Source organism: Neovison vison, chromosome 11 (genome assembly GCF_020171115.1).
Source record: "Neovison vison isolate M4711 chromosome 11, ASM_NN_V1, whole genome shotgun sequence".
NCBI lineage: Eukaryota > Metazoa > Chordata > Mammalia > Carnivora > Mustelidae > Neogale > Neogale vison.
The window spans coordinates 81,702,875-81,726,093 of record NC_058101.1 but is presented as its reverse complement, the minus strand read 5'-3'; positions in this window follow the sequence as shown (position 1 = coordinate 81,726,093).

The window sequence follows — 23,219 nt, the reverse complement described above, 5'->3', positions numbered from 1 at the left end:
TAGGTGATAACTTGGTGTTCCTTAGCAAACTTAACTACTTGCTCAGTAGAAAAAGTAATCTCTCTAAAGACTTTCCCTCTTAATGGGCCACCTATAGCAGAATCATCTGAGGACTAACAAAGAGGCATACCTCAGTGTCCTACCCTGACCCACCGCGGTCAGATTCTTGCAGGCTATTAGTTTTTTTCATAAATGTTTTTGATTAGGTTGAGAAAGATAGCTTCCATTCTTAAGAATTTTTATTGTGGGGGCACCTGGGTTGCTCAGTGGGTTAAGCCACTGCCTTCGGCTCAGGTCATGATCTCAGGGTCCTGGGATCGAGTCCTGCATCAGGCTCTCTGCTCAGCGGGGAGCCTGCTTCCTCCTCTCTCTGCCTGCCTCTATGCCTGCTTGTGATCTCTGTCAAATAAATAAATAAAAATCTTTAAAAAAAAAAAGAATTTTTATTGTGTCCTCCATGCTATTCCTTAAAATTCCACAAATAGATGAAACCATATGATAATTGACTTTCTCTGCTTGACTTATTTCACTCAGTCTGATCTCCTTCAGTCCCACCCATGTCAATGCAAAAGTTGGGTATTCATCTTTTACGATGAGTGAGTAATTTTCCATTGTGTACATAGGTCACATTTTTATTCATTCCTCTGTTGAAGGGCATTGCTGCTCTTTCTACAGTTTGGCTATTGTGGACATTGCTGCTATGAATATTGGGGAGAAAATGGCCCTTCTTTCATTACATCTGTATCTTTGGGGCAAATACCCAGTAGTGCAATTGCAGGGTGATAGGGTAGCTCTACCTTTAATTTTTTGAGGAAACTCCACACTGTTTTCAAAAGTGGCAGCACTAGCTTGCATTCCCACCAACAATGTAAGAGGGTTCTCCTTTCTCCATAACTACTCCAACACTTGTTGTTTCTTGCCTTGTCAATTTTTGCCATTCTAACTGGTGTAAGGTGTATCTCAATGTGGATTTTTTAAAAATATTTTTAGATTTTTTTTTAACTTATTTATTTGACAGAGAGAGGATACAAGCAGGTGGAGCAGCAGACAGAGGGAGAGGGAGAAGCAGGCTCCCCAAGGAACAGGAAACCTGATGCAGGACTTGATACCAGGAACTTGGAATCATGACCTGGGCCGAAGGCAGATGCTTAATTGTCTGAGCCACCCAGGCCCCCTCAATGTGGGTTTTTTTTTTTTTTTAAATTTTCATCGTAACAGTATTCATTGTTTTTGCACCACACCCAGTGCTCCATGCAATCTGTGCCCTCCCTAATATCCACCACCTGGTTCCCCCAACCTCCCACCCCCCCCACCCCTTTAAACCCCTCAGATTGAGAACCAAGATGCCCTCAATGTGGTTTTGATTTGAATTTCCCTGATGGATAATCATGATGATTATTTTTTCATGTGTCTGTTAGCCATTTGTATGTCTTCTTTGGAGAAGTGTTCATGTCTTCTGCCCATTTTTTGACTTATTTGTTTTTTGGTGTTGAGTTTGAGAAGTTCTTTATAGATCTTGGATATCAGCCCTTTGTCTGTAGTGTCATTTGCAAATATCTTCTCCCATTCTGTGGGTTGCCTATTTGTTTTGTTGACTGTTTCCTTTGCTGTGCAGAAGCTTTTTATCTTGATGAAGTCTGAAAAGTTCATTTTTGCTTTTGTTTCCCTTGCTTTTGGAGACATGTCTTGAAAGAAGTTGCTGTGGCTGCTGTTGAAAATGTTACTGCCTATATTCTCCTCAGGATTTTGATGGATTCCTGTCTCCACTGAGGTCTTTCATCCATTTTGAGTTTATCTTTGTGTATGGTGTAAGAGAATGGTCGAGTTTCATTCTTCTGTATATAGCTGTCCAATTTTCCCAGCCTCACTTATTGAAAAGACCATTTTTTTTCCATTGGATATTCTTTCCTGATTTGTCAAAGATTAGTTGACCATAGAGTGGAGTGTCCACTTCTGGACTCAATATTCTTTTTCTTAAAATTAACATATAATGTGTTATTTGCCCCAGGGGTACAGGCCTGTAAATCATCAGGTTTACTCACTTCACAGCACTCACCATACACATACCATTCCCAATGTACATAACCCAACCACCCTCTCTACAACCCCCTCCCCCCAGCAAACCTCAGTCTGTTTTGTAAGATTAAGAGTCTCTTAGGGTTTGTCTCCCTCCTGATCCCATCTTGTTTTATTTTTTCCTTCCTAGCCCCCAAACACCCCACTCTGACTCTCAAATTCCTCATATCAGGGAAATAATATGATAATTGTCCTTCTCTGATTGACTTATTTTACTTAGCTTGATAACCTCTAGTTCCATCTATGTTGTTGCAAATGGCAAGATTTCATTTCTTTTGATGGCTGCATAGTATTCCCTTGTATATATATACCATCTTCTTTATGCATTCATCTGTTGATGGACATCTAGGTTCTTTCCATAGTTTGGCTATTGTGGACATTGCTGCTATAAACATTCAGGTGCTCGTGCCCCTTTGGATCACTATAATTGTATCTTTAGCATGAATACCCAGTAGTGCGATTGCTGGGTCCTAGGGTAGCTCTATTTTCAACTTTTTGAGAAACCTCCATGCTCTTTTCCAGAGTGGCTGCACCAGCTTGCATTCCCACCAACAGTGTAGGGACATTCCCCTTTCTCCACATCCTCACCAACACCTGCTGTTTCCTGACTGCTTAATTTTAGCCATTCGGACTGGTGTGAGGTGGTATCTCATGGTAGTTTTGACTCGTATTTCCTTGATGCTGAGTGATGTAAAGCACTATTTCATGTGTCTGTTGGCCATTTGGATGTCTTCTTTGCAGAAATGTCTGTTCATGTCTTCTGCCCATTTCTTGATTGGATTATTTGTTCTTTAGGTGTTGAGTTTGATAAGTTCTTTATAGCATTTTGGATACTAGCCCCTCATGTGATATGTCATTTGTGCATATCTTCTCCCATTCTTTCAGCTGTCTTTTGATTTTGTTGACTGTTTCCTTTGCTGTGCAAAAGCTTTTGATCTTGATGAAGTCCCAATAGTTCATTTTTGCCCTTACTTCCCTTGCCCTTGGTGATGTTTCTAGGAAGAAGTTGCTGTGGCTGAGGTTGAAGAGGTTGCTGCCTTTGTTCTCCTCAAGGATTTTGGTTGATTACTGTCTCACATTGAGGTCTTTCATCCATTTGGAGTCTAATTTTGTGTGTGGTGTAAGGAAATGGTCCACTTTCATTCTTCTGCATGTGGCTGTCCAGTCTGGTCCAGTGTGTGATTTAAAGCCTTTATTTCCTTGTTGATCTTTTGCTTGGATGATCTATCCATTTCAGTAAGGGGAGTGTTAAAGTGCCCTACTATTATTGTATTATAGTCAATGTGTTTCTTTTTAATTTTGTTGTTAATTGGTTTATATAGTTGACTGCTCCCATGTTAAGGGCATAGATATTTAAAATTGTTAGATCTTCTTGTTGGACACACCCTTTAAGTACGATATAGTGTCTTCCCTCATCTTATAGTCTTTGGCTTAAATTCTAATTTATCTGCTGTAAGGATTGCCCCCCTCTCCAGCTTTCTTTTGCTGTCCATTAGCATGATAGATTGTTTTCCATCCCTCACTTTAAATCTGGAGGTGTCTTTGGGTCTAAAATGAGTTTCTTGTAGACAGCATCTTGATGGATCTTGTTTTTTTATGCATTCTGATATCTTGTGTCTTTTGATTGGGGCATTTAGCCCATTTGCATTCAGGGTAACTATTGAAAGTTATGAATTTACTGCCATTATATTGCCTGTAAGTTGACTGTTACTGTATATTGTCTCTTTCTTTCTGGTCTGTTACTTATAGGGTTTCTCTTTGCTTCGAGGAATGCTCTCAATATTTCCTGTGGGGCTGTTTTGGTGTTTGAAAATTCTTTGCTTTTGTTTGTCCTAGAAGATTTTTATCTCTCCTTCTACTTTCAATGATAACCTAGCTGGATATGGCATTCTTGGCTGCATATTTTTCTCGTTTAGTGTTCTGAATATGTCTCTTTCGGGCCTGCCAGGTGTGCTGCCAATCTACTATTTCTACCATTGTAGGTTACAGACCTCTTGTAACTTGTAAGTTTTACCTTTAGATGGTGGGGTGTGGACCTATTTTCATTGATTTTGAGGGAGGTTCTTTGTGCCTCCTGCATTTTGATGCTTGTACTGTTAGCCAAATTAGGGAAATTCTCTGCTATAATTTGCTCCAATATCCCTTCTGACCCTCTCTCTCTTTCTTCTTCTTCTGAGATCCCAATTATTCCAATATTGTTTCATCTTATGGTATCCTTTATTTCTAGAATTCTTCCCTTATGATCCAGTAGTTATTTGTCTCTCTTTTTCTCAGCTTCTTAATTATCCATCCTTTGGTCTTCTATATCACTAATTCTCTCTTCTGCCACATTTATCCAAGCAGTAAGAGCCTCCATTTTTTTTGGTTGCACCTCATTCATAGTTTTTTTGATTTCAACTCGGTTAAATTTATTTTCTTTTATTTCTCTAGAAAGAGATTCTCTAATATCTTCTATGCTTTTTTTGAGCCCAGCTAGTATCTTGATAATCATCATTCAGAACTCTAGTTCTGACATCTTACTAATGTCCATATTGACTAGGTTCCTAGACATTGGTATTGCCTCTTGTTCTGTGTGTGTGTGTGTGTGGTGAGTTTTTCTGCCTTGTCATTTTATTTGGATAGGAATAGGTGAAAGAAGAAAATACTAAAAGTGTAGCAACAACCCCAGAAAAATATATCCAAAACAAATCAGAAGAGACCTGAAACCAGGGACAGGGTAGGGGGAAGGGAGAAAATAAGAAAAATATTTGTATATTAGACTGGCAAATAGAGCAGAGCCACACACTTGATTTATGGTGTATTTTGGTGTGTTAGAAGAAACTACATCCTAAGATTTTCTTTCTTTAAAAGAAAGAAAAACATATAGATAGATAGATAGATAGATAAAGATATACACAAAAATAAGGATAAAAACAATGAAGGGATAGAATATTACTGTAAAGGTGAAATTAAAAAAGATTTTAAAAATGAAACTGGTAAGATAAGAAGTTGGTTGAAAAAAGAAAAAAAAAGAGGAAAGAATGTGATCAGGTTGGAGGCTAGAACAAAGCTATCCACTTAATTTAGGGTATATTTTGATCTATTAGAAGAAATTGTATTCCAAAATTTTAAAGAAAGATAAAACCTATATGTATATATGAAATAAGGTTAAATACAATGAAGGGATAAAATATAATTATAACAATGAAAATTTAAAAAGATTTTTAAAAAGGTATTAATAAGATGAAATAGTTAAAAACATTAAAATAGGAAAGAGGCAAAATTTAAAAAATAAAATAAGAAAAGAAAAATAAAAAATTTAACTTTGAAAGACTAAAAGATCATGGGAAAAAACCCCATGAAGTCCATGTGTTGCTTTCCACTAGGTCTGGAGTTCCACAATTCTCACTGATCGGTGAACTTGCTCTTGGCTGGGTGTTTTTGCTGATCTTCCGGGGGCAGGGGAGCTGTTGCAGTGATTCTCAAATACCTTTGCCTGAGGCAGAATTGCACTACCCCTGCCAGGAGCGAGGCTATGTAATCGGCTTGGGTTCACTCTTGGTAGCTTTTGTTCCCTGAACACTTTCCATACAGCTTTGGAGGGCAGGAATGAAAATGGCATCATCTCAATCTCCAGTCCAGTAGGACAAGAGATCAATCTGCCCTTAGAGAAAAGCAGTCAATCCCTCCTTTCTCCCTGGTCTCTGGTCACACTCTGTGCTCACCCGGCCTATGACTGAGCATTTCTATCTCTGGTGCACACCCAATTTGGAGTCTCCAAACCCAGTGGATTCCTGCAGCACACTCCTGCACCACTCCTCCTGTAGGAAGAAGGTGAGTCTCCCCAGATCTGCCACTTGTGGGGTCCCTGCTCAAAGAGCAGTGGTCCAACTGTGCTCAGATCATGGGTTAAGATAACCCGGACCATCTGGCATCCATACTCTAATACCTGGGAGCTCTGGCACACTCAGATGCCCCTGGTCTTTTTGTGTCCCCACAAGTCCCGATACTACACTGTCTCTGCAAGTACTACACCCCCCTCTTAGCCTCTTGAGTGACGTTCTTCAGTGAACCAAACTTCTGAAAGTTCCAATTTTGTGCTCTGCTGCTCTGGGAGCTGGCCCCTTCCCCCGTGGTCTATCTTCCTGTCACTCTGAATTCAATTCTCTGCATGTCCTATCTTCTGGAAAGTGGTCGATTTTCTGTTCCTAGAATAGCTGCTGCTCTTCTCTTCTATCTCTTGTTGAGTTTGTAAGTGTTCAGAATGATTTGATAAATATGTAGCTGAGCTGCTGGGACCTGATTATATTTTGGTCTCCTATTGTTCTGCCATCTTGTTCAAGGGTTCTGGACTCTATATTTTGTTGCATTGGTCTGTGTGTCTGTTTTTGTGCCAGTACCGTGCTGTCTTGGTGATCACCACTTTGTAATATAGCTTGAAATTACTACATCAAAAACTAATGATTTACTATATGGTGACTAATATAACATGATAAAAAAATAAAAATTAAAAAAAGAATTTATATTGTGAATGGGTATTATATTTTGTTTGACTCAATTTGCAAATATTTTGTTGAGGACATTTGCATTTGGTTTAATGAAGGGTATTTGGTTGTAGTTTTTCTCTGTTATGATGTCTTCATCAAAATAATGGCCTAAGAAAATGAATGAGACTTTTTCCTTTTCTATTTGTTGAATGATTTTGTGTTGGATTGGTATGATTTCTTCCTTAAATATTTGGTAGAATTCATCAGTGAAGCCTTTGGGCCTCTTGCTTCCTTTAAAGCAGGATTTTTTTAGGTGGGAATGCAAAATGGTACAGCCACTAAGGAAAACAGTATGGGGGTTCCTCAAAAAAATTAAAAATAGAAACACCATATGATCTAGTAATTCCACTACTGAGTATTAGTGAAAAATTAATGAATGTTAGTGAAAACACTAACTCAAAAGGATTTATACACCTCTTTGTTTATTACAGCATTCTTTACAATAGCCATATTATGGAAGCAACCCAAATTTCTGTCAATAGATGAATGGATAAAGAAAATACACATGCAACGGAATATTACTCAGCTATAAGAAGAATAAAATACTTCTATTTGCAACAATGTGGATGGATCTAGAGAGTATAATTATAAGTGAAATAAATCAGTCAATGACAAACACTATGATTTCACTCATACATGAAATTTAAGAAACAAAACAAATGAACAGAGAAAAAAAAGAGATAACCAAAAAATAGACTCTTAACTGTAAGAGAACAAACTGGTGATTACTTGAAGGGAAGGGGGTGGAGGAGATGGGTGAAATAGATGAAGGGAATTAAGAGTATAAACTTACAAACTTATAAACACTAAGTAATGTATAGAATTATTGAATCACTGTATTATACACTTGAAACTAATATAACACTGTCTGTTAACTCTGCTGGAATTAAAATAAAAAAAAATTGTTTTTAAAGTTACTAATTCAATTCCTTTCCTGATATAGGTCCCTTTAAAATTTTTATTATTATTGTATTATTGTTGATGTGTTTCTTTGATTTTGTTATTAATTGGTTTATATAGTTGGCTGCTCCCACGTTGGGGGCATAGATATTTAAAATTGTTAGATTTTCTTGTTGGACAGACCCTTTGAGTATGATATAGTGTCCTTCCTCATCTCTTATTATAGGCACTGGGTGTGGTGAAAAAATAATGAATACTGTTTTTCTGAAAATAAATAAATTGGAAAAAAAATTTTTATTAGTAGTATGTACTTTTTTTTTTGTTATTTATTTATTTGTTTGTTTGTTTGTTTTTGAGATAGAGTGGAGTTGTAGGCATTGTGGAGGGGTAGAGGAAGAGGGAAAGAAAATGTTAAGCAGGCTCCATGCTCAGTGTGGAGCCCAAAGTGGGGCTCCATCTCATGACCTTGAGCTCTTGACCTGAGCCAAAATCAAAAGTTGGATATTTAACAGACTGAGCCACCCAGGTACCCTAGTTGTATGTAATATAGTAGCATATAACTTTAGTTATAGTTACTAAACTAGTTTAGTTAGTTATAGTTACTAACTTTAGTAGCATCAGTCTTTCAAGGAAACTGTCAATTTTATTTAGATTGTCAGTTATTAATGAAACACTGTTTGTAATCGTTGCATAATCATTTTGATTTTTATAGTCAGTAGTGATGCTGTCTTTCTTACTCTAGATATTGCTAATTTGAATCTTTTTTGTTATTGTTCAGTCTAGCTAAATGTTCATTCATTTTATTAATATTTAAAATCTAGCTTTTAGTTTCATTGATTTTTTTTGTCTTTTTTTAAAAAATTACTGATTACCATTCTGATTACTAATTTTTATTATTATCTTCTTCTAGTTAATTTAGGATTTAATCTGATATTTTCTCTCTCTCTTTCTCTTTTTTTTTAGCTTCTTCAGGTAGAAACTTTGATAACTGATTTGAGGCCTTTCTTCTTTTTAAGTACAGGTGTTTAGATGTTTAGTACTATAAAGTTTCCTTTAGGTGTTGCCTTAGATACATCTTACAGATTTTGATATGTATTGTTTTCATTTTAAGTCATTCAGTTTAAAGTATTTTCTAATTTTCCTCATGATTTCTTCCTTAACCCACAGGTGATTTAGAAGTATACTACTTAATTTCCACATCTTTGGAGTTCATCCAGGTTTTTTCCTGTGATTTATTTCAAATTAAATTTTGTTTTGGTCAGAAGATATATACTGTATTATTTAATGGTTTTAAATTATCAAGACTTGTTTATTACCAGAATATGATTTCCGGTAATCTTATCTGCACTTGGAAGGAATGTGTTTTCTGTTGTTGTTGTGTATTCTATAGATATCTATTAGGTCAAATTATTTGATGGTGCATTTCAATTCGTTTACATCCTTTTTATATACAAGCTGTGTGTGGATTGAAGAATGCACTCAAAGGCACAATGTATTCACCAATCTCTTCAGGCTTTAATACTTGCCTTTAATACTTCCGGAGGTCTCCTGAATTCATGCTTAGTGAATATCTAAGGATATTTTGGGGAATTTATTATCTCAGCACTTCTAAGATTTTTTCACTTCCAAAATCTCTCAGAATTTTAGCTCATCTCTTGCCTCCTTTGAACTGTGCTACCACCTCTGACCAAGTGTGTGTTTCTGCAGTGTGGGCTGGGTGGGATTAGAATGGTATGTGGTAAGAAGGCCACCAACTCACAGTTGAGTAACAGTTTTCCATGAGTCAACAATTCTGAGGCTGTTTCTTGCCTTTTGTTGTTTTCCAGTTCCCTGAAATTGCCATTTTTAATATTTTTCCCATGTTACTACTTGTTTTCTGTGGAATGGAAATATGGTCTTGTTATGTCACCATTATTAGAAATTGATCTCTACTCCTTCCCTTAGAAACATCTTTTTATCTTTGCTGCTATGACTCTGAGTGTCTTGCTATCTTTCTATCTATTTTTCAAGTTTCCTTTAAATATTAGAATGTCATGGCATTTAAGAGAAACAAGTTTTAAAAAAACGCATTGGGGAGGGTATGTGCTATGGTGAGTGCTGTGAAGTGTGTAAACCTGGCGATTCGCAGACGTGTACCCCTGATAATCATATCTTTCTTATGATTTTGGAATAAAAAGGAAAACACTCAACAAGCTCTGTAGGATCCTACATAATCTAGTTCTTCCTGGTCACTTCAAGCTCATGTCACATCACTCTGCCATTCAGTCTTCAAAGATCTTTTTTAAGTTCTTCACATATACACCTTCCCTGACTCCCTAAGACTACCCTATTATATGCTTTTAAGTACACTGTATCTCTTCACGGCTTCTATTACATTTATTATGTAGTTGTTTAATGTTTTCCCTGCTTTTATGTAGGCTCCATACCCAAAAATCTGTCTCTTTTTTGTTCACCACTGTATCAACAATATCTTATGGGATACCTAATATAAATTAAGCTCTCAATAAAATTTGTTTAATGAAAAAATGCAAAGGCATACATTTCTATGTTTATTGGTGTTAATGCATTTATGTATTGCTTCTGTATTGCAACTGAGATTAGAGAATCACAGAGTTAAACAATCAGGCCAGTCCAAAGGTGATAAATATAAAATAGGATAAACCTTTATAGAAGTGTTTTTTGTCTACACCTAACCCTGCTTGTAGACAGTTCTCTCTCTACCTGGTTAAACTCCTCAACTTTTCCTCATCTCTTTCTAATATTATGACTCACCTGAGGTTGAATAGGAAATGATTGGAATAGTGGAAGTAATTCCCACTATTTGGAAATGTCTGCCAGATATTTCTTAACATTTTTCCTTAAAATCTTTTATCTATTCAGACACAATGTAATTTTTTGTTCATTTAAAATGGAATTATCTCCCTTTAAGGTTCAGGATATGCTATTATCTACTAAAAGTTAAAATGTGCAGGATCTGACACCAGCAAATTCCACTTACTCGCTTGTGTGACCTTATCAAGTTTCTGAACATTTCTACAGTCTTTTCACATATAAGATGTGTAAATGATAGCCCCTACCACATAGAGTATACAGTGATGAGAATAATGTTTGATGCTTATTAAATAGCTAATATACATATTAGCATATATCTAGTATCTGGCTCTCTAGTTTCTCTTACCATATGTCACACTTTTCCTCCCAAATTGTGGGACATAATTTCCACTTAACTGTATGAAATCAGAAATCTTGGAGGATGAGAATCCATACCTTGGTCCCTCAGATTGTACATTCCTTGAAAATAGGGACCATGTCCTATCACAGTGCAATAAAAAACAAAAACAAAAACAAAACACCTCAATAAATAGTTGTTGATGGGCTTTCTTTAAAAATATTATCTTTCTTTCTTCTGACTTTCTGGTCAAACTATCTCTCCCTCAATTAGTTTAAGTTAGTGTATCTGTTCTATCCCATCAGAAACCCCAAATTAGTTTGCATTAGAGTAATGTCAGAAGTCATACCTGTTTAATTAGCACTAATTAAGGCAGTTAGTTACCACTAATAAACAAGGAAAACATGGGATGAACTGACTCTTTAAAATCTTCTAGCTGCTGGAACTTGGTGAAAGTCCACTTATTAAAATGTATAAAATATCAAGGACCGTGAAACTGCCTTGGTATCAAAGCAAGGCCAAACAAAACAAAAAGAAACACGGAAAAAAGATATGTAGCTTCAAATAGAGTAACCAGCTGGTGTGGATACCTTTCAATCAGTAGGAGTTATGAACCAATCCCACAGCATAAAGTCGAATAGAGGTGAGAAAAATTAGGTCAATTGAACTTTTTTAACAGGCTAGTGAGAGTGCAAAAAGAAGAAGGAGGAGGCAGTAGAAGACAAGCGGCAGGAGGGGGAAGAGGGAGAAGAGAGAGAAGGAGGAGGGGAAGAGGGGTGGAACGGAAGGAAGGAGAGGAGAAATGGAAGGACTTAACTTGGAGTACTGGCATCTATTGGATAGGAAGCTGAAGTCCAGTGTGCCTTTTTGTCATTAAGGTGATTTACATTTGATGAATCTGAAGGAAATGTTCTGTTTCTCTCTAGCTGGTTGGTGTTACAGATAAGACCTACCTTACTTTTATTGCCACTTTTCACTCCTGTCATCAGTTTGAAGAACTCCCTGCTGAGACTGGAAAGAGACGTAATAAAGAGGCTTTGCTTGATTCTCTGTGGTCTTCTCATCTTTAGTTATCCATGGGAGAGCCATGCTGACTGAGAAAGAAAGGGACTTAAGGAGTCAAAGAGGGGGACCCTGGTGTCTGTCAGAATCACATCTCTTAGGCAGCTTTAATCAGGGTCAAGAGCTCATGAGAGATGGGAACAGTTTCCCATCTTGTTTCCCTCTATACGGTATTTATCATGCTTTCTTTCTGAATTAAGAAAAAAAATTCCCCTTTTCCCTTGTAATTCAAATCTGAAAAGTTACTTTTATTTTTCAATTTTTCTTAAACTCTATTTCCACGACTTACATGAATTGCATGTGTGTGTGTGTGTGTGCACGTGTGTTTAATTCTACATCCCTCTCCCCATGGCCATTCAATTTTCTCTTCCACTCTATTTAAATATATTCCCAGAGAATGTGATAAGGCTGGTCAAAAAGTAGATACTTGTAATCGCTAACTTCAAGTAAATCATGGAAGATTAACTTTATCTTTCTATAAAAGATGGAATAGTGTGTGAAATGGGCAATTTGAATATTTTCAGGAAAGAGGATTCTTGCCTTACTTGATTGCTTTAAACCAATTGGAGAGATAAAAAGCATTGAACACTGCTCCCCCCAGCTCTTCTCCTACCAGGCACTCTCTTTTTTATAGAACTCACATTGACAACATAATGAACGCACAGCACAGCTGTCAAAGGAAATGTTTGAGCACTTGTGAAATTACAGGCTGCTGCAGAAATGACTTAAGCATGCCATTACCTCTTGCTGCATTTAGAACAAATAAGCCACCTGCCCTTTAGGTATTATCTGATCTGTTTGAATAGACTGCTATATAGACCCACATAGAAGACTCCAAACATTCTCTCCTACAATTCTGCTCAAAGAACTGCAGCTTCAGCATCTAACACTTCTTTTCCTCAGTGCTTTCCTCTTTAACTCAGCCTTTGCATACATTATATAAACAGTCACACTGTGTTAAAGGAAGCCTCATTTATGTGATTGCATTTACCTAGCTCTGGGCTGCTGTATCTGCAAACTATGCAAGTCTGACTTCAAACCTGTGTACCCTCTTGCCTCGAAAGCAAATTGTTTGATCATGAATCCACATCATAACTAAAATCCCTTTCTTTTCAGACATGGGTTGAGTTTCCAAGTTGTTTTGTGATTACATCATCAATCTAAAATGGATACATTAAGATACCATGGTTACATTACCACAGCTATTATCTCCTCAACAAGGAAGAAACTTTTAGGTTTGTGCTCTCAGGAGCACCGCTCTTGCCTTTCTGTGCTCTTGGCCAACACCCTAGCTCAGGGGCACTTAGCAGGTCCAGCACCAGTCAGAACCCTGGTGGGACACCAATTGAGTACTCAAAGTGAGAATGTGGACAAAATGTTTATTTGTGAAAGTATGGGCACAGTGTAGGGAAACCATGGTACTTCAGGCTTCCTGGATGCTACTGTTATCACCCTAGGACTGAAGGGATAAGGAGAAAGAGTAGCTCCCAGGTCCTTAAGACATGGAGGGGCTGGTTATAGGAGCTGTGACCTTATATCAGGACAGGTCACAGCCTGCCTATGGTAGCCTTCTGGGGGGGGGGTGGTTTGAGGATATAGACACTTGAAGATCACTCTCTTGCTTCCCCTAGACCTCCTGTGGGTCTTTATCACTGGCTGAACACAATAGGAATCCAGAGGTGAAGGGAGATGGTGATGCCGTCAGTTTCTTAGGTAAGAGAGCAAGTAGAGAATCTTGGAAAGTGTCCTGGAGGACAAATGGAGGCTATCTAAGCACACTTTCTGAGGAGAATAAATATCTAATGCTCCTAATGATTTCTAATGACTTGTTTCTTATTCACCTCCCCTAATTCCCATTTATCCTTTAAGTGGCAGCCAATGTATTATTCTTAAAGTATAGCTGATTCTATTACAACATTACTGAAATATCTGTGATGGCTCACTCCATAGGACATCAAGTCCAAATTCTTTTTCATTGAATTCAAGGACAAACAAATATCCTTTTTAACCAACTTTTGAGACTTTGCTAGCCACCTACCTTCTACCCCAATTTATTTCTTTAGCCTGGTCATGCCCAAAGGTTTCCTGCCACCCCATTCCTTTATTCACTCTCTTCTCCTCACCCAGCATTCTCTTAACACTTAATAACCTCTGTTTTCTTTAAAACAAATCACAAACATCACAGTTCCATGAAGCTGTCTTCTTTCATCCTACTCAGAAATAATCCTTCTAATTTGCTGCAATGGCATTTTGCTTGTTTGTTTTCCATATAACATTTAATACATTCTGTCTAATAATTAATTGTGAGTATGTTTGCTCAGGTTTCTTGGTAGACTATGAACTAACCTATACTCATTTTGGGGCTCTGGGTCTGATTAGAAAGGATCCTCATTCACGTGGATAGAATTGGACTGAGTTGGGATATGCCAGGAGAGACCAGAGGTAGGTAGAATTCATGGCTCAATCTAGGTCATATCTGAGTACGTACATAGAGAGAAGGGCTAGAAATATCATGTGAATCTGATAAATGAGTGAGGATCTGAATACAAGGAGAAAAATAGCAAAGAGGGAGTCAGTTGTTGGAACAGTTCTGAAAGCAGTGGGTGTTAGGGTGGGAAAATATAAATGTAAACGATTATAATCCCTGACTACGAACAGAGCTATGATGGCAAGAGCTATACCTGGGGTTAAGTCATCTGGAGCATCATCTCTCTGGCTGGCTGTAATGAAGAGTTGGGCCAGTCCATGAGTATTAGTATTTTGAAGGCAGGGGCATGTTTTATTCATTTTTGTTATTATCTTTCTCTCCACCCCCAATGCCCCCTTAACATAGTGTCTGGATCTTAGCAGGTGCACTAAATATGTTTGTTGAATTGACTGGAAGTCAGCAGATTTTATTTGTATAAAAATATTGTATGGAATGTGAAAAGATGTGTGTACATAATGACGATATTTTAAGAACAGTGAAAAGATAGCCTGCTGTAAATATTTTTCAAAACTGCATCTTTTGTATTTTCTTTAAAGGCTGTCATACCCACCTCAGGTAAACTTGTCTTCAATAATGTCTGCATAATTGGGCTACATTGGGTACCTGATGCCTGTGCCCATCAAGTGCTTATGTGGAGTCTGAGTAATTGAGGGTGAGGCAGAGGTAAGGAAGTGAATTTGACCACTGTTTCCTAAACATGTTGATGATGTAGGAAACATTTGCCCATTTCTCAGATGTTTTCACTGATGGCACATTGGAGTGGTATGGGAGAATAAGAATTGTGTATCTCAGTGCTGCCTGAATCATAATTGCCTGGGCCAGATCCTGATGAGATGTCAGTTCCTGAGCCTCAAGCTGTGTTCCTGAATCAGAATTTAAGATGATTTCTGTGAACACTAAAGCTAAGAATCTTTGTCCTGGATCACTGAAGGCACATTAAAATCCCTTGAAGAGATTTTAAAAGATATTGATACCCTAGTCGTTCCTCTGTCCTTTCTAGCAAATCTAATTTTAAGGGTCTGGAGTAGAATTTTTAACATCAGTAAACCTCAAGCTCTCTTCAGTAACAGCACGTCTTGCATGGGCCTTGGAAGCCTACCACATTGATTGATAGGTCAGAAACAGATCATCCTAACTTCATGGGGACATAAAGGACAGACTAGCCAATGAACTAAGGAGAGCAAACAGGGTGGTAGCAAACTATCAAAGCCTCGTCACTAACGGTGAAGGCTCATGAGTGTGAAGCCTGGGTCTCCACAGTGGCTCTGGCACTTGTGAGCTCTGTGCTGGCAGGCAATTGTGTGTGCCTTCTGAGGATCATAATAATGCATACCTCAGAGTGTTCTAAGAATTCAAATAAGTTAATACAAGTAGCTTAATATAGGTGGAATATTCAAATAGAGTCTATGACACTGTAATTTATAAAGAATATATATTTGGTCATTCAGATGACCAAAATATATTTTTCATATATATTTGGTCTTTGTTGACAGTTCCTAGCTCACAGCAACTAAAATCCTTAGAATTACCTAAGTGTTGAGAGTGATAAATGTGTCTTTTGTTATGTGAGTGATGTGACTTTTAGAAGCATCTGAGTCTGGGGCCTGGTTGCCAAGAGAACAAGCCTGGTGATTAGAGGGTTGGAACTTCCAGTCTTACCCTTCCACCTCTGGGGAGGGGAAAGAGGCTGGAGGTTGAATCACTTGCCAATACCAGTAATTTAATCAGTCATGCCTATGCAATGAAGTCTCCATAAAACCCTAAAAGGTCTGGGTTCTGAGAGTTTTTTGGTTGCTGAACATGTGGAGATTTGGAGAGAATGGCTCATTCTGAGAGAGACCATGAAAGCTCTGGGCCCTTCCCACTTACTTTGTCCTATGCATCTCTATTATTAGCCTGTCTCTGAATTATATATATTCTTTATAACAAACCAGTGATCTAGTAAGTAAAATCTCTGAGTTCTTGAGCCACTCTAGCAAATTAATTGAACTTGAGGAGGGGATCCTGGAAACCTCTGATTTATGACCAGTTCGTCAGAAGTACAGGTGATAACCTTGACTTGCAACTGGCATTTGGAGTGTGTGTGTGTGAGGGACAGTCTTACAGGACTGAAGCCTTAATCTGGGGAATGCTATCTCTGGATAGATCAGAACTGAGTTGAATTCTGACACCCTGAGTATTGCTTATTGGTACAGTGGGGAGCTTCTTCCCATCATGTTGGAAACTGGATGCTCAGGGTGCTCAGAATACCAATTTATTGTTGTACCATAAGGACTCAATGTTAGCCATCGTTATTATCATCAGTAATTACAGGAAAGAATTACAGCTTCCAATTTATGTTTCCAAAATGGTGACAGCAAGCTCTGTTATGATAAAAGGGTGTCAAAGGACTAGAAGTTGTGCATATTTTGTGAGACTCAGTGACCAGAACTAGGAACAACGAGTGAAGGTAGCTGGGATTAGGATCATTGATTAAGATCATTATGTGGAGCATTTTAACAACTAGACTCTCTAAACTAAGGAATGAATGACTGTTTAAGGTAATGAATTCTCAATCTCTGGAAATATTCCAAACAAGTTGGTTGACCATTTATCTGGAACTTTGTAGAAAGAGATTCATGTAAAGGGTAACAATTTGGACTAAAAATGCAATTGATAAATCCTGAAAGTGCTTTATAAACTCTAAAAGCACTCAAATCCAATAGTTATTATTACAGCCATAATTACTTCTAACAGCTGGCTCTTAGAGTATAAAGTCCTATGGTTTTATCTTAGTTTTTGGAAATCATTTTGGTCACTCTTCTTCAAATCTTGTTGGAGAGAGCAGTTAAGAGTAATCACCAAAAGATGAAGATGTGTAGATGGCTTTAAGGCTTTCGTTTATTATAAAATGTAACTGCAGCCCAATTTGAACAGATGCAAAATTGGATGCAGAAGACCTGCCAATGGGTGCTCAGAAAGTTTATTCTGTTAAGATTAACATTTTTAAAAGTAATGATGTATTTTAAACATGAAATTCAAAGAACAGAACTCATTTATATGGCAATAAATCACTTTATCAGAGCACTGAAATTTCAATTAAAAAATTAGATGCAGCACCCCTCAAATCCCAGTTATTAGACATAGTTATGGCTTTCACAACATTTCTGTATCTCAAGACCCAAATACAAGTAGAATTGCATTAGACCTCCAGTATTTGTTTGCAAGAACATAAAAGGGGAAAATTAAATGGGAATTGAGTATATGTGTGTGTGTTTGTGTGTGCATGCATATTAACTTCATGAATATATTATTGCTGTGGATAGAATGGTATCTTCTCCACATATTCATGTTGAAGCCCTAATTCCCAATGTGATAATTTTTGGAGATGAGCCCTTTGGGAGGTAATTAGGATTAGATGGGTGTCATGAGGTTGTGGGGTTCCTTGTGCGGGATTAAGGACCTGCTGGTTTGTAAATCGACCCCTCCACACAGAGGGCAAGAAGAGACCAAAGAAAGAGGCAGGCCATCCAGACTGGAAGGCAGCAGTTTTAATAAGCAAGGGGACAACTTATCTTTGAGGTTTACCTTGCCAAAAGACAAGGCCACAGCTTGCCTTAGGCACCTACCCACCAAAATCTTAGCAGTTTATATATTCAATTATGTAATCAGTCAGGATGGTCTCAGCAATATATTATTTTCACACTTTTGCATCTTTGAAGATGGTTCCTACTGTGAGAATGTCAGGCAGAACATACATTCCAAGGACAGGGAGAGGGAGAGCCTTCAGTTGCTCAGGTCCCGCTCACGGGTCAACTAGTGGTCACATCCTTTCAGTGATCTCCTTCAGCAGTGCCCTTATAAGAAGAGGAAGAGAGAAATTTCATATTCTTTTTCTATACACTGCATACAAAGAACAAGTTATGTGAGCACGCAGGGAAGTGATGACTACTTATAAGCCCAGAGAAGGGGCCTCAGAATGAAACCTACCTTGCCAACCCCTTGATCTTGGACATCTAGCCTCCAGACTATGAGAAATAAATATTTCTGTTGTTTAAGCCACCCCATCTGTTGTATTTTATTATGGCAGTCCAGGCTGACTAAAACAATTATCAAGTGGTTTACAGATTGCAAAGTAATATGTGTTCATTTATTCATTCAATAATCTTTAGTTGAGCATCTAGTATGAAATAAGGCCCTGAAGGATAGAAAGATGGATAAATCAAACCTTCTGTCGGGATACCAGGTGGTGGGTATTATAGAGGGCACGGATTGCATGGAGCACTGGGTGTGGTGAAAAAATAATGATACTGTTATGCTGAAAATAAATTAAAAAAAATTAAAAACAAACAAACAAAAACAAAACAAAACAAAACAAAAAACCTTCTGTCGTTCTGAAATTTATAATAGTGGATGAATAATGTAAATCAGAATTGAGTAGGGGCACCTGTGTGGCTCTGTTGGTTGAGTGTCTACATCTTGATTTTGGCTCAGGTTATGATCTCATGGTCATGGGATCACACCCTGAGTGGGGCTGTGCATTCAGTGTGGAGTCTGCTTTGGATTCTCTCTTCTTCGCTCTCAAATAAATAAATAAAATCTTTAAAAAAAAGTCAGAATAGAGTAAGTAAGGAGTTGAAGAAGCTATACCTGATATAATTCTGACTGAGGGATGGTTGACCAAAGGAAGAACAAGATTTTTTAAAGGTAGAGAAAATGAAGAGAGAAGCTGTTGCAGAGTGAGGGTACAGGCATAGAAGACTGAAAATGTGTAAGCCTGTTAGAAAACTAGTATACACAGGAATGTATATTTGTCATCTAAACTGATAAGCCTCACTTACTTCTGCAACCTGGCTAGCAAGCTCACATAGTCTAGGGAGAAGTTGAGTGGTAAAGAAACAAAATGACCATTTTCTGGAGTGAAACTGATCTTTTGGGAAAATGATAAAAATATTACTAATGTAGAATTAAATTTTATTTAAAGAGTTACTATGTCTTTAAAAAAATCAAACTTCTTAATGGCAGGAAGACTTAGGCTTGCCTCAAACTTACATTTGTGTATTTACAAGTAGACTTTAAATATAAAGGTGAGCTGCAAATCCTAACAGTAATGCAGCTACAATATTTAGGTGGCTCTTCCGGGTGGAATATTTGTGGAGGACAACTGAAGCAAATTAACTAGGAACTTCAGTTGGGAAGATGGAAATATTGGCATTGCAATTGGTGGCAGAGTGGAGGTAAAGGTCAGGGAGAGTTAGAGAAATTTTGTAAGAACACAGGGAAGCTCAATCAGACATTTCTCATGCTATCACATCGACTTCTGCTGAGTCAGTTGTCCCTCTGTGTGTACTCCCAAAGCAGTTTGTCATTCTGATGATGCACTTTCCATATTTTTGTCTGTTTGCCCTGATTTTCCAGCTAGTGCATGAACACCTCGAGGTTGGGACAATAGCAGTGATTTTGTAGATCTAAGGTCTAACGTGGGGCCTGGCAGATGCTATTTACTTATTTACATTATTTGCTGAATGGTGGATAAACTGATGATATGGTATAGCTAAAATTTTTCAAAATGAAAATTAATAATACAGGATTGTTGAATAGAATTTGAGAGTGGGAGTGGCTAATTTGGGGACCTAAGCAATTGAAGAACATGGATAAAGGCTGTAGATAACATTAGATTGATTTAGTATTTTTCAAGGGAGGGAGCACCTGCTGAGGGAAGGAGGAAGAATCATTAGTAAACAACTGTTCTCATGGTCTAAATAATGGAGCAAGCAGGATGAAAAAGACAGGCACGCAAGGAGCATCAAAACTGGTGTTTGATTAAATACAATAGAAAATCATATTTACGGTGTCACTTTACAGCTTCAAGACTGATCTCCTTAAACTACACTGGAAAACACTATTATTAAGTCATGGAAACTTGAGACACAATTTTCTAATAAAATTCTCATTTTCTTGATGATTCACATCTGTGGATTAGGAGGTGCTCTGAAAGGAAGGACCAGCAATGAAGAAGCCAGGAAGTGGATACTTCGCTATCACCGACTTATCTTATGAGGGGTTATTGGGGAACCAATCCCATTTGTATGGATACTACAGTCCTTCAAGGGTACTGATAGGCTGAAGTTTTATTCCAACGAAAAGGGCTTGTTCTGCAAAGTGACTGGCTTTATTCCATCAGCTCCTGTAGCATCGTATCCCATGCTGAAAACAATCTGCTATGTCAGTTGTCATTTTCCAATTATTTCCTAGCACCTTTTTCCCTCTGTATCTGTTGAGACAAAATCAAAATTTAAAAAACATGTAGAATTCATAGTAAAACAGACTGTAAAATGCTGAAAACTTGAGGCTTTTATCTGAACTGTCAGGAAAAATTCTCCAATTCTAATTTGAATTAGGCCGGAGATGCACAGAATAATTCGAGTAGCTGCTGGTTAATGAGCTGTGGTTTACAGGTTGGGCCTCTGCATGCTTCCCCTGGAGTACATTGCATGCTAAGTAATCCACTCTCGTTATAACCTCAGCCCAAGGAGCAGCCCATTTGGAGGCCATGTAATGATGTGATGCTATATATCACAAAAATTAGAGAGAGGGAACAAGAACTGGTAGGTCATCTTGACTCTCCCCTGCTGGGGCAGGCTTATTTCCCACACTGTTTCCTTGAGTGCTTTTGTCCAGTCCGGTTTTAAACGACCCTGACGATGGAGCTCAAACCTCTTCCCTTGAGAGGCCATTTGCCAGTCTAATAGGCTTTGCTGTTAGCACAGTCTTCCTTGATGTTCAGCCTAAGTTTTCCTTTGCTCGATTTCATCTCATTACTGCTGTTATTCTGCCTTTGTGCGTCCCAAACAATTCCTCTCTCTTTCATGATTAGCCTTTCCTTGTGCTTGTAAATGTTTTCCCCCTACCTCTTAGTCATTGCCTAGCTACAGAATGTTTGCTAAAGTTTTTTTAAGCTTTCTACTCTCCTCCATTCATGTTTGTAACTCCCCTCTGAGTTCTTCCCTCTTTGATCAAAACTTCCCTGATTTGTCAGGGTTGGGAACAGTATACTGTATTTCATGCTAGATGACGCTCCTAAGGGCAACACTGGGGCATTCTTCCCCTGCTCTATGACAGATGTGTTTGTATACACAGCCTAAAATTGCATTGCTTCTCTTTGCTGCCAAGCCACACTAAGAAAGTTGTGGCCTGATGTACTATCCAGGGCTCACACTCTGTTGAACTGGAGAGAAGAGTTACTCACCTGGCAGTGGTGATTGGACATGTGCATTTGGCCATTTTTCTTTTCAAAAGTCTGCTTTAGGCTCTTGGCTTGATTAAAGTTTGATTAAGGACTGAGGAGAAAAACAAATTGCCCAAATAGGAACATTAAAAATAATAATACCTTGTGCTCTGAAGCAGAGCATTCTTTTTTTTTTCCCCTTTTTACCCTATAATTGTAATGTAATGATGGTAAAGTGAATAAGCTCTAACTTTACTTGTTCTCCTTCATGAAAGGAATGAAACATAGAGTGTTACAAAATATATTTTTTAAGAACATTACAATTTCCCAGTTTGAAGGGATTAGTAAATGAGAGAAAAACAGAAATGAGAAGTTATTAAACTTCACCTTCCTTTTGCTCCTCAGAGATGAATTCACATATATATGGAGGCCAGAATCAACTGAAAAGAGTCTCTGAAATATTTTGCTTCAGTTATATTTCATGAAATGTAAATATATTTTCAATAAAATAATACTTACTGCAACACAATTTGACAGTATTGTGTGGCTGTGTTAGCTGTCTGTATTATTTACTCCAGTAATCCTAGTATAATGAAGCAAGAGCTATTTGTTATTTATTGCTCATGATTCTACTTGTTTCCCTTGAAGTACAGTCATCCTCATTTGTTTAGAATGAGTCAACTGTTTTTCAGTGTTGTATGTAAGTTGGTTCCTGTACTGCTTGAAATGATATTGCATCACTTGGAACACTGGTCAGGATAAATCTTATACTATTTTTTCGCCTTGATTTAACTTAGCTTAACCATGTAGGCAGGTGAATGTTGGAATGGCTCTATAATCCTCTTCAGAGCTATGCTATAGTGAGAACTGCTATAGGGGCGCCTGGGTGGCTCAGTGGGTTAACCCTCTGCCTTTGGCTCAGATCATGATCTCAGGGTCCTGGGATTGAGCCCCGCATTGGGCTCTCTGCTCAGCAGGGAGCCTGTTTCCCCTCCCTCTCTGCCTGCTTGTGATCTCTCTCTCTCTCTCTCTCTGTCAAATAAATAAATTTTAAAAAACGGAAAAGAACTGCTAGAACCCTGGAAGTTTTACTAATAGTGAAAGCTGCCATCCAGGTGCCAGGCTACTTTTTTGATTTGTAGGAAAAGTATTCATAATATGATTAACAAGTGACCCTGGGTTATCTGCAATGTAATACTTGATCAATTATATATGATATTGAGGCTCATGGGTATTGTGCTGGTCACACTTGGTTTTGTGGGAAAAGGCTAAGATTTAAGTTTGGCTCATAGGGAGATTCAAGTTTCTTCTTAGAGACAGGACTCTACATAGAAAATTAGAAAACTATCAATGGTAGTAAGTCCAATGTTCTATAAATTCATGCTTGTATATGCTAAGTAATATAGGAGAGCCTGAAAGTGTAATAGTGAGGACAGTGAGAGTTCTTGGGATACGGGCTTAATAGCTATAATGAACATTTACTGAATGCTTGCTACCTTTCAGGAATAATGCTAAGTACTACTGATGGATTATCTCTTTTAATCTTTGCTAAGAAAAAAAATTCTCACATTTTACTGATGAGTTTCAGAGAAGTTAACTATCAGACAGGTATTAAGTAGTGAACTTAAAATTCATACTCATATGGGTTTTTTAAATGCAGAGCTTATGGTATTAATTAATATAAAAGAAGGATTTGAACTTAGCCTGAAGGTGTGGATATTAGTAATAGTTTGAGTAAGGATTTTATGATATTGGCATCTAACCAAGAAATCTCATAATACTTCACTTCTT